At 44.3% G+C, this 10967-nt stretch overlaps 1 pseudogene; it reads right to left on the reverse strand.

Annotated features, from left to right (window-relative positions):
- Window positions 1–2784: 2784 nt before the first annotated feature.
- Window positions 2785–10751, reverse strand: LOC129147245 (actin, cytoplasmic 1-like; annotated as a pseudogene).
- Window positions 10752–10967: the final 216 nt, after the last annotated feature.

Consider the following 10967-nt stretch of genomic DNA (forward strand, 5'->3'; position numbering starts at 1 on the left):
CAAAGGCGTGGCAGTAAAACGCAGCTGAACGAACCAATATGCCGGGGAGCTTTAGAGCTGAAATGTTATATTCTGAGTTTCTGCAAGAATTGCTCTTTGTGGTCAACTGAAGGTTGGAAAGGAAGAGACATATTAAACACTCTGACAAATATTTTCCTACTTAGAGGGTATGTAAATCAGTAAACTGCCTGCAGTGTGTAATAGCAAGGAAAATCCAGCAGTTAAAATTCTCCTATACAATATGGGGCTATGATTTTCATTAAATAAAAATAAAACAATATTAACTAAAAAATAAGAAGAGTATATATTTTTAGAAAATTTATGGGAAATTTTGAAAAGGAAATGTAAAGATTCAATATACTGAACACCAAAAACAAAGTCCAAACCATCCTAACACAAATACTGATGACTTTTTAATGTTGATTCTACCAATTCATGAACACGGTATATTCTTCCACTTGTTTATATCTTCCTCTGTCTCTTTTTTCAACATCCTGTAGTTTTCCATGTACGGGTCTTTTACCTCCTTAGCTAAGTTTATTCCTGGGTATCTTAATTTTTTTGTTGCAATGGATTGTTTTTTCAGTTTCTCTGTGAGTTCATTATTGGTGTATAAAAATGCCATAGATTTCTGGGTGTTAATTTTGTATCAAATTAACATTTGATACAAATGTTACATTGCCAAATTCATTTATTAAATCTAGTATTTTTTTTGGTGGAGTCTTTAGGGTTTTTCTATGTATAATATCGTGTCATCTGTGAATAATGACAGTTTTACTTCTTCTTTTCCAATTTGGATGCCTTTTATTTCTTCTTCTTCTCTGATTGCTATGGCTAGCACTTCCAGTACTATGTCGAACAGGAGTGATGAAAGTGGGCATCACTGTTTTGTTCCTGTTCTTAGGGAAAATGATTTTAGTTTTTGCCCATAGAGTATGATATTGGCTATAGGTTTGTCATATAAGGCTTTTATTATGTTAAAGTATGATCCCTTTATTCCAACTTGGCTGAGAGTTTTTATCAAAAAAGGGTGCTGGATTTTGTCAAATGCTTTTTCTGCACCAATTGATATGATCATGTATTTTTTGTCTTTCAATTTGTTTATGTGATGTATCACATTTATGATTTGTGGATATTGTACCAGCCTTGAATAAATCCCACATGGTCACGGTGTATGATCTTTTTAATGTATTGCTGGATTTGATTTGCTAATATTTTGTTGAGGATTTTAGCATCTATGTTCATCAAGGATATTGGCCTGTAATCCTCTTTCTTTGTAGTCTTTATCTGGTTTGGGGATTAGGGCAATGCTGGCTTGATAGAAAGAGCTTGGAAGTGTGCCTTCCTCTTGAGTTTTTTGGAATAGTCTGAGGAGGGTTGGTGTTACTTCTTTGAATGTTTGATAAACTCCCCAATGAAGCTGTCTGAACCAGGGCCTTTGCTGAAAGTTGATTACTGCTTCAATTTCACCAGTAGTTATTGGCTTATTCAGGTTTTCTGATTTTTCCTGATTTGTGTCTTGGAAGATTGTATTTTTCTAGGAATATGTCCATTTCATCTAGGTTGTCCAATTTGTTGGAATAGAGTTGTTCATATATATTTTTTATAATCCTTTGTGTTTCTGTGGGGTTGGTTATTACTTCACCTCTTTCATTTCTGATTTTGATTATTTGGGTCCTCTCTTTGTTTCTTGGTGAGCCTGGCTAGAAATTCATCAATCTTGTTTATCCTTTCAAAGAACCAGCTCTTGGTTCTGTTGACTTTTTTTTTTTTTGTCTCTATATCATTTATTTCTGCTATGATCTTTATTATTTCCTTTCTTCTCTTTACTCTGGGCTTTTCTTGTTGCTCTCTTCCTAGTTATTTAAGTTGTTGGGTTAGATAACATATTACCAGTTTTTCTGGCTTTTTTTGTTTGTTTGTTTGTTTTAGGAAGGCCTGTAGTTCTATGAACTTCCCTCTCAAGACTGTTTTCATTGTGCCCCATAGATTTTCATTTTCATTTGTTTCTAGAATGTTTTATTTCTTCTTTGGTAACCCATTCATTGTTTAATAGCATGCTATTTAGCCTTCAAGTATTTGATTGTTTTTATTGTAGTTGATATCTAATTTTACTACTGATAACTTTTAAATATTTTATGATAACATTTTGAATTTTTATATATTTTCTTTTTTTTCAAACATAAGTGTTTGGCATTTTTGTCCTTTAAGGTGTGCACTCTATTGACTGGGTCTCAAGTCAATGTGCAGGTAAGACCTGGCTGCCTCCACACCCTAACTCACTCCCAGGGGAACCAGAAGCCTTCATGCATCTCAAGTTGGGACCAAAAAGGGGGCTATGATTGCTGACCATTCAAAAAAAAAAAAAAAAAGAATAAGTACTGAGCCCAGCATGTGTGACTCAGTGGTTGAGCATCAACCTATGAACCAGGAGGTCTCTGTTCAATTCCAGGTCAGGGCACATGCCCAGGTTGTGGGCTCGATCCCCAGTTGGGGGTGTACAGGAGGCAGCAGATCAGTGATTTTCTCTCATCATTGATGTTTCTACCTCTGTCTCCCCCTCCCTTCCTTTCTGAAATTAAAAATACATATTTTTTATAAAAGAAGAAGTACTGAGACGAAAATGTAAAAATACGGATCACATACTTTACACAAAAGCAATGCATTCACCCTCCCTGTGTGGGCTCAGGTGCAGATTGGTCCTTCTTAGTGAGAAGTGGGTGGCTTTGGGGCAAGCAAAAATAACAAATAAACAAAAACAAATAAAGCCATGCCAATCTCATCTCATTTTCTGCACAAGTTAGGTTTTGTCAAGAAAGGGTATAACAAGTCATAGTCCACCTAGAAGCATGTGCAGCAGGTGATGGAGGGACCGGCCTCCTCGCACTCCTGCTTGCTGACCCCGTCTGCTGGAAGGTGGACAGTGAGGCCAGGATGGAGCCCTGGATCCACACTGAGTCTTTGCACTCAGTCGGCAAAATGATCTTGATCTTCATTGTGCTGGGAGCCAGGATGGTGCATTTTGTTGGCGATGCCTGGGTACATGGAGGTCCCACCAGAGGGCACTGTGTTGTCATCGAGGTCCTTACAGGTGTCGACGTCACACTTCATGATGGAGTTGAAGGTGGTTTCATGGATGCCAGGATTCCATACCCAGGAAGGACTGGAAGAGGGCCTTGGGGCAGTGGAACCGCTTGTTGCCAGTGGTGATGGCCTGATCAGTGGGCAACTCATAGCTCTTCTTCAGTGAGGAGTGGAGGCTGTGGTGCCATCTGCCTGAAGTTGAAGGCATCGTAACACAGCTTCTCCTTGATGTCACACACAATTTCCTGCTCAGCTGTAGCCCACTCCGTGAGGACCTTCATGAGGTAGTCATCATGTCCCGGCCAGCCAGGCCCAATGCAGGATGGCATCGGGAAGGGCGTACCCCTCATAGATGGGCCCAGTGTGGGTGACCTGATCACCAGAGTCCATCACTGTGTCAGTGGTACTGCCAGAGGTGTACAGGGACAGCCACATACATGGCTGGGATGTTGAAGGTCTCAAACATGATCTGGGTCATCTTCTCATGGTTCAGGGGGAACTTGGTGAGCAGGAAGGGGTGCTCCTTGGGGGCCACACGCAGCTCACTGTAAAAAGTGTGGTGCCAGATCTTCTCCATGTCATCCCAGTTAATGGTGGTGCCGTGTTCAATGAGGTACTTCAGGGTCAGGATGGCCTTCTTGCTTCACTGTCCATGTAGGAGTCCTTCTGGCATATACCCCCCATCATGTCCTGGTGTCAGGGGGATCCCACGATGGAGGGGAAGATGGCGTGGGGGCATCATCCTCGCCCCTCCCTAAGCCTGCTTTGCATGTGCTGGAGCCATTGTCATTCAGGAGCACAGCAATATCGCCATCGTAGTGAACTGGAAGCAGTGCAGACCTGCAAAGACGGAGCAGCGGTGAAGGCAAGGGGCCTGTGCTGGCGGGTGGACGAGGTCTCCGCAGTGTGGGCATTTTTTTATAGAGAGAATTAAGTCCTCTTGTATATTTGTTTTGCCTTTTGAGTAAATTTATCATATTGTATTTAACTATTCCTCTGTTGCCAGAAATAAATACATGTAACATTTGTTGTGAATAGCTATGTATATATATAATTTTCTGCCTTTATCATTATTTATTCAAGATAGAGCCCTGGCCAGTGTTGCTCAGTGGTTAGAGTGTTGGCCAAAGGGTCGTAGGTGTGATTCCCAGTCAAGAGCACATACCTGGGTTGCAGGTTCACCCCCCCACCCCCACCCCAGATTAGGGTGCGTGCAAGAGGCAACCAGTTGAGGTGTCTCACATCGATATTTCTCTCCCCCATTCTCCTTTCCACTCTGAAAAAGCAATGGAGAGAGGATTAACAACAAAGATAAGGTAGATGTCTAGCAACAGATTTTTCCTAGCAAGAGGATCAAAAGATAGAACCAGTTAAATTCTGTTACTGTTACAAACAGTATCTCACTGGTTCTATGGTACACACTTTTCCCCACTTTGCTACCTGTGAAATTGGAAGGCCACATACACCCCATGGGATCAAATACCACTGTCGGGCATCAGCCACTGACCTGCTGTCACTTCTATCTGTGGGGACTAGGTGGTTGCATCTATGGCAACGGGGACCCTCTCCAGTTCAGTCAGCAAGCCTGTTAGGGACCATTTGAAGAAGGATGGAGAGTCCTGGTTATTCTCCAAAAACTTCCCACTGACACTTCCTGGTATTTTGAAGAAGACAAGGGTCTTAAAATTTACAAAATGGGTTTTAGCCGCTTGGAGCCCACACTGAAGGAAGGATATCACATTTTACCCCTGATGGCACAGAGGACAAACTTAGGAAGAAAGGCCTGGACATAACTCCCAGGGAAAGGGTGACACGAAGGAGTTGGACTCTGAATATAGAAAAAGTATGCTCACATTTTCTTTTTTATATATGCACTAGAATGATAAAACTTCAAATCTAAAGGAGTCTAAAAATAAGTATTAAATAAATGTTATAAATGAAAGAAATCATGTTGAAGTATTCAGCAGGCATTAATTCTTTGTGACAAAGTTCCACGTTAAGGAAAAGGGCATCTTGCCAAAACCGGTTTGGCTCAGTGGATAGAGTGTCGGCCGGTGGACTCAAGGGTCCCAGGTTCGATTCCGGTCAAGGGCATGTACCTTGGTTGCGGGCACATCCCCAGTAGGGGGGTGTGCAAGAGGCAGCTGATCAATGTTTCTAGCTCTATATCCCTCTCCCTTCCTCTCTGTAAAAAATCAATAAAATATATTTTTTTAAAAAAAGGAGAAGGGCATCTTTAATTCAGCAAAGTACACTGTGGAGCAGGGTCAGATTGGGAGGGCCAGTTTGGTACAAGGAGGGCAGAGTGAAATTTTAAACAGGGTGACCAAGGTCAGACTCACTGAGAAGGCCACATCTGAGTAGATCCCGAGGAGGTGAGGGAATTGCCATGTGGATATAGTGGGATGAGTGTTACTGGCAGAAGGAATTGACAATGAAACTCCTTTGGAGAGACTGACTGCCTATTATGTTTGGAGAGAACAGCATGGGGGCATTGAGAATAAAAGGTGAGACTGTAAACTGGTATATGTGTAGGGGGCTTTTGACAACTGAATTAACTTTATCAATGAAATATAAGCTACACATTTCCTATTCACTATAACTATGTATTATGGCTTCACTTTTCACAGGTTCAGTTATTCATGATCATCCATGGTCTGAAAGCATTAAATGGAAATTCCAGAAACAAACAATTCATGTTTTAAATTGTGTACCATTCTGGGTAGCATAATGAAATCTCCCAACTATAAAAGTTTCAGCCACAGTGTGTGATAAGTGCTTAGTTAAGATGGAAAAAGCATTAAACTTTAGTATAGGTAAGTATGTACAGGAAAAAACAGAATATACAAAGGTTTCAGGCATCCACTGGGGGTCTTGGAACACACCCCACAGGAATAACAGAGAACTACTGTGTTCTTTCTCCGACTTTCACTATGTTATAATGTTAGGTTAGGTTGAAAAGTGGCTTGAAGCTCTAATTTGGTTGGTCAATTCAATTGTGTAAAAATTGCAAAATTGTATGTTAATGATTTGAATCATGTGCCTGAGGTCCCTTCACCAGACTTAATCAGTGAGGGTGGGAAGGGAGGGTGTTGACCCTGGGCAATGAGGTTTGTTTTAATTCCCCCCCCCCGCCCCTTTATTGATTTTGAGAGAGAGAGAGGGAGAGGTTTAGAGATAGAAACCCCAATGAGAGTGAAATATCATTGATTGGCTGCCTCCTGCACACCCCCTACTGGGGATCAAGCCTGCAACCTGGGCATGTGCCCTGACCAGGAATTGAACCAGTGACCTCTTGGTTCCTGGGTTGATGCTCAACCGCTGAGCCACACCAGCCAGGCAGCACTGAATTTTATTACAGCTCCTGGCAATTCTAACATGCAGCCATGCTTGAGAAGCACTACTCTGGCATTTATGAAAAAGAGAAGGCTTTTCTCCTTCCTGCTTCCAAGTAGCTGCTCGGTCTGCTCATCATCCTTGCTGCTCCTGTTCACTCCATGTCATCACTACCTGGAACTCCAAAACCACAGACCCCCTCATAGAAAACTTGGGACCTTTCTGGCCACCCCATTGGAGGGGAAAGGTAGGACAGAGCACACTTCTTAGCCACCCATTCATGAGCTCCCACAACACCAGCAAATGACGATGTGGGTGTCAGATCACTGAAAAGTTCATGCTAAGAGAATGGCACGGCAGAGGAATGGTGAGAGAAGAGAGGAGCAATGTGGCAGTAGCTGCACAGTAAAAATTTTAAGAACAAAACTAGTATTTGAAAGGTTTGCGATGCAGGAAACAAGACACAGAGTCCAGGCGATGAAAAGGGGGGAGGTTTTAATCTTGCGCTTCCGGGCGAAACTCACTGGTCTGAGAGTGGGCCAGGGAAGTTCGCGCCAAAAAGGGGGCTTAGGTACTTCCTTTATACAGCTGTTTAGTGAGGGGAGGGTGGAGGGCATGAGAGTGTGGAATTCCTGCCTTGGGCCAGGGGTCTGGGAAGGCGCCAGTTATCTTTGTCACCATCTACCTTGCAGATGCTTGCATCGGCTCTGGGCTTTGCCCCCTGCCTCAACCTAACAATATTAACTTTCATATTTGGCAATGTTATGGTAAAAAATATCCTGTATTTCCAAATCTTGTTTCATTTTATGTGTGCCTAGCACATTTTTGGCACACAACAAATATTTGTTATAGGAATAAATAAATTCAAGAGGGCTGGACATACAAGCCCCAACCCATCCTTTCCCAATCCATCTAATCTTGTTCCCCGAGATAACTGCATTAACTTCATTGTCACCTGCCTCTCTGACTAGTTCTGGATGGATTGATGCTAGATCTTGCACTCACTTCCTGTCAAGACAGAGAAAGATTTCACTAAATTAACCACCCTAAATTTTCTCTTCCTGTAACACCTAATCAAAAATATCACTGTTGTTAACTTTTTCATTGATTACATACATGGTGGGGTAAAAGTAGGTTTATAGTTATGAGTACCCCAGTTTATTCTTGTATTATTATTATGTCATTTTCCATACAAACTGTAAACCTACTTTTGCTCCACCCTGTCACCCTGAATATACTTAAACTCCTATTTCATGTTTTTCTACAAGCAGTATCTCTTCACTTTGTCAAATAAAAATATTGTATCATTTCTCTTGTTCTTGTTTACATTATCATGGTCAACATTTACAAACTGTTTTGTAACCATAAATATTGGATTCTTGCTTTGTCCACAGAAATGTGAAAATCAGTATCTACATAAACTAGTTCCCAGCCCAGGCACCTGTATTCTATGGCTATATTACCCGGTTTTTGTATACTTTTTGTCTTATGCCCCCTCCCTTACTGGACTCCCAACAGCCCTTTTACTTTCGTCTTGAATTTTATATCATAAGAATAGGTTCCTCCCACACTTATGGGATTTGATCACATCTACAGACTCTTTTTCTACAGGAAGTTCTCTTATGACCCTGTGGTCACTTTTCAATTTGGATGGGTGGTTCTCAGGCCTGCTACACAGATGTCATCCTGGGACTTAACTTCATTGCTTTTCTGAGTTAGTTCCACTGTTCATAGAGCCAACCTGTTCCAATTTCTTTATATATATATATATATATATATATATATATATATATATATATATATTATTTATTTTTTTACAGAGAGGAAGGGAGAAGGATAGAGTTAGAAACATCGATGAGAGAGAAACATCAATCAGCTGCCTCCTGTACACCTCCTACTGGGGATGTGCCCGCAACCAAGGTACATGCCCTTGACTGGAATCGAACCTGGGACCTTTCAGTCTACAGGCCGATGCTCTATCCACTGAGCCAAACCAGTTAGAGCTGTTCCAATTTCTTGAATAATTTCCTTGTTTTCTCAAGTAACATCCTAAAAAAGAGTATTTGGGAGACAAAGCTTTCTCAGTTTATGTTTAATTTCCTTTTTCATTCTGTCCTATATTTTATCAATAGTTTTGCTTGGTACAGAATTTCAAGTTCAGTGATTTCCCTGTGGAACTCCCTGGGCATTGTTTATCTCCTAATATCCAGTCCTGGTGAGGAGAAGCCAATTGCCAGCTGATTCCCATTCCTTGGTGGAAGATCTATATTTGCTCTCTGGAAGCTTTCAGAATCTTCTCTTTATTCTTGCCATCCTTAAAGTTCATGATATGCCTATAAGTAGACCTGCTTCTTTTTCCTGCTCAGAACTTAGGTCTTATACAATTACTAGAGGCCTGGTGCATGAAGTTTGTACACAGGTAGGGTCCCTAGGCCTGGCCGGTGATCAGGACTGATCTGCGGGGTGACTGGCATAATGATGGGGGAGAGGGGCCCTGCTGGCGCCCGCCTTGGCTGGCCTGGGGCCTGTCAACTGGGGGCAGCTCCTGTGCTGAGCGTCTGCCCCCTGGTGGTCAGTGAGCATCACAGTGATTGGTCTTTCCACCGGTCATTCTGCTGTTTGGTCGATTTGCATATTAGGCAAATATTTCATTATATAGGATACTTATCTCCCTTTAGTTCTGAAATTTTTTTCTTGTAAGTTTCATCCAACCATTTTCTCTATTTTCACTTTCTGGCACTTCTTTTCTATGTTGAAACCTCCATCGATTCTGTAGGACTGACCCTGTCATATTTTTTTTGTTTCTTGACTTTTATTCTCTCCTTTTCTCTTGCAGTAATGCAACTAGAGCTTCCACGTGGACTCTGCAGGCAAGGAGACAGAGACAGGAGTGGCCACTGTTGGGAAGGAAGTCCTCTACCCCAAGCGGCTTTGGCCAGGCTAACTATCAACTGGCATGTGACAGGTTAACAAGCAGATAAATTAACATTTATAACATACACACCTCCTGTATACATGGGAGAGATCGAGAGACACTGAGGAAGTCACCAAATGGTGGAAGTTGTCACCCTACATACCACCTTCAACTAAGGACAGAAGAAGCTGGAGTGGAGTCAGGTGTGGGGCTACCAGGAAAAGCACAGTGAACGGGTCAAGTTGTTAGGGATGAAGTTCCTACCTCTCCACGGACAGAGGGCAGGCCCGGGGCTCGAGCCCTTGCAGAAGGACATGTGCTTTTCTAATTTTAATTAATTAGAGTGAGAGGAAGGGAGAAGGGCAGAGAGAAAAACACTGATGTGAGAGCAGAACATCACTCACATGTGCCCTGTGTGCCCCCACTGGGAGTCAAACTGGCAACGTTTTGGTGCACAGGAGTCACAACAGCCAGGGATACTTACTTATTCTTTAATCCTCTCCGAGGATTTGTTTTGATTGATTTGAGAGAGAAACATGCACCTGCTGCCTCCCCTAGGAGCTCCAACCTGGGGTGAAACCAGAAACCCTTTTATTTTTAATTTTTAAAAAATGTACCTTTATTTATTTACTTTTTTTAGAGAGGGAGAGGGAGATTGAAATAATAATGAGAGAGAAACATTTACTGGCTGCCTCCTACACGCCCCATACTGGAGATCAAGCCCGCAGCCCTGGCAGGTGCCCTGACCAGGAATCAAAGGTTCACAGATCAACACTCAACCACTGAACCACACCAGCCAGAACTGCAACTCTTTTTTTAAATTCTCACCTGAGGATATTTTTCCCACTGCTTTTCAGAGAGAGTGGAAGGGAGGGAGAGAGAAACATCACCCATTGCCTCCCGAATGCACCACAACCTGGGGCGAGGAGCTAACCTAGGCTAGGAATCGAACCCTGGACCCTTCGGTGCTCAGCGGACCCTCCAACCACCCACCACGTTGGCCAGGGCAAACCCGCAACCTTTCGATGCTCCCACCAACCAGACACCCACCGACTGAGCCAGCTGCGGAGGAGCGACACGTGCTTTCCAAGGGTCACGGCTCCTCAGTGTTTTCTCCCGTGTCTGGAGGTTAAGCGGCCTAACCAGCCCCCAGAGAGGCTCCGGGGGGCAAGCCAGCTCCCGGTACCGCCCGCGCCGCCCTTCCGCGGCCGGTGCCCGGCGGCGCCCGACCCGAGGGCTGCGCACGTCTCTCGGTCGGGGCGCGAGGCTGGGCCCTGAGGGACGGGAGCGGACACCCTCCGCGTCCGCACCCTGAGGGCGAGGCGACTGAGGAGTGTGTGTGGGGGGGAGCCCCCGTGAGAGCCCGGGGTCGGCGTCATCCGGGCCCCTGCGCCCTCACACACCCGGGCCCTCCCCAACCCGGCCACCGAAGGGACCCCGCGGCCCGCTCCGCCCCGCCCGTCACCCCGCGACCACCCGAGACCCCCTCCCCGAGGCCACCCGGTCAGAGCAACACCGGGCGGCGCCCACAGCCCGGCGCCCCGGGCGCTCCGCAGGAAGGCGGCGCCCAGGCGGAGAGTCGAGCGGGGGGCGGGGCCTGTCTCCTCTCAGCGCCCGAGGCCCCGCCCCCGGC

Source organism: Eptesicus fuscus, chromosome 19, assembly GCF_027574615.1.
Source record: "Eptesicus fuscus isolate TK198812 chromosome 19, DD_ASM_mEF_20220401, whole genome shotgun sequence".
NCBI classification, from domain to species: Eukaryota; Metazoa; Chordata; class Mammalia; order Chiroptera; family Vespertilionidae; genus Eptesicus; species Eptesicus fuscus.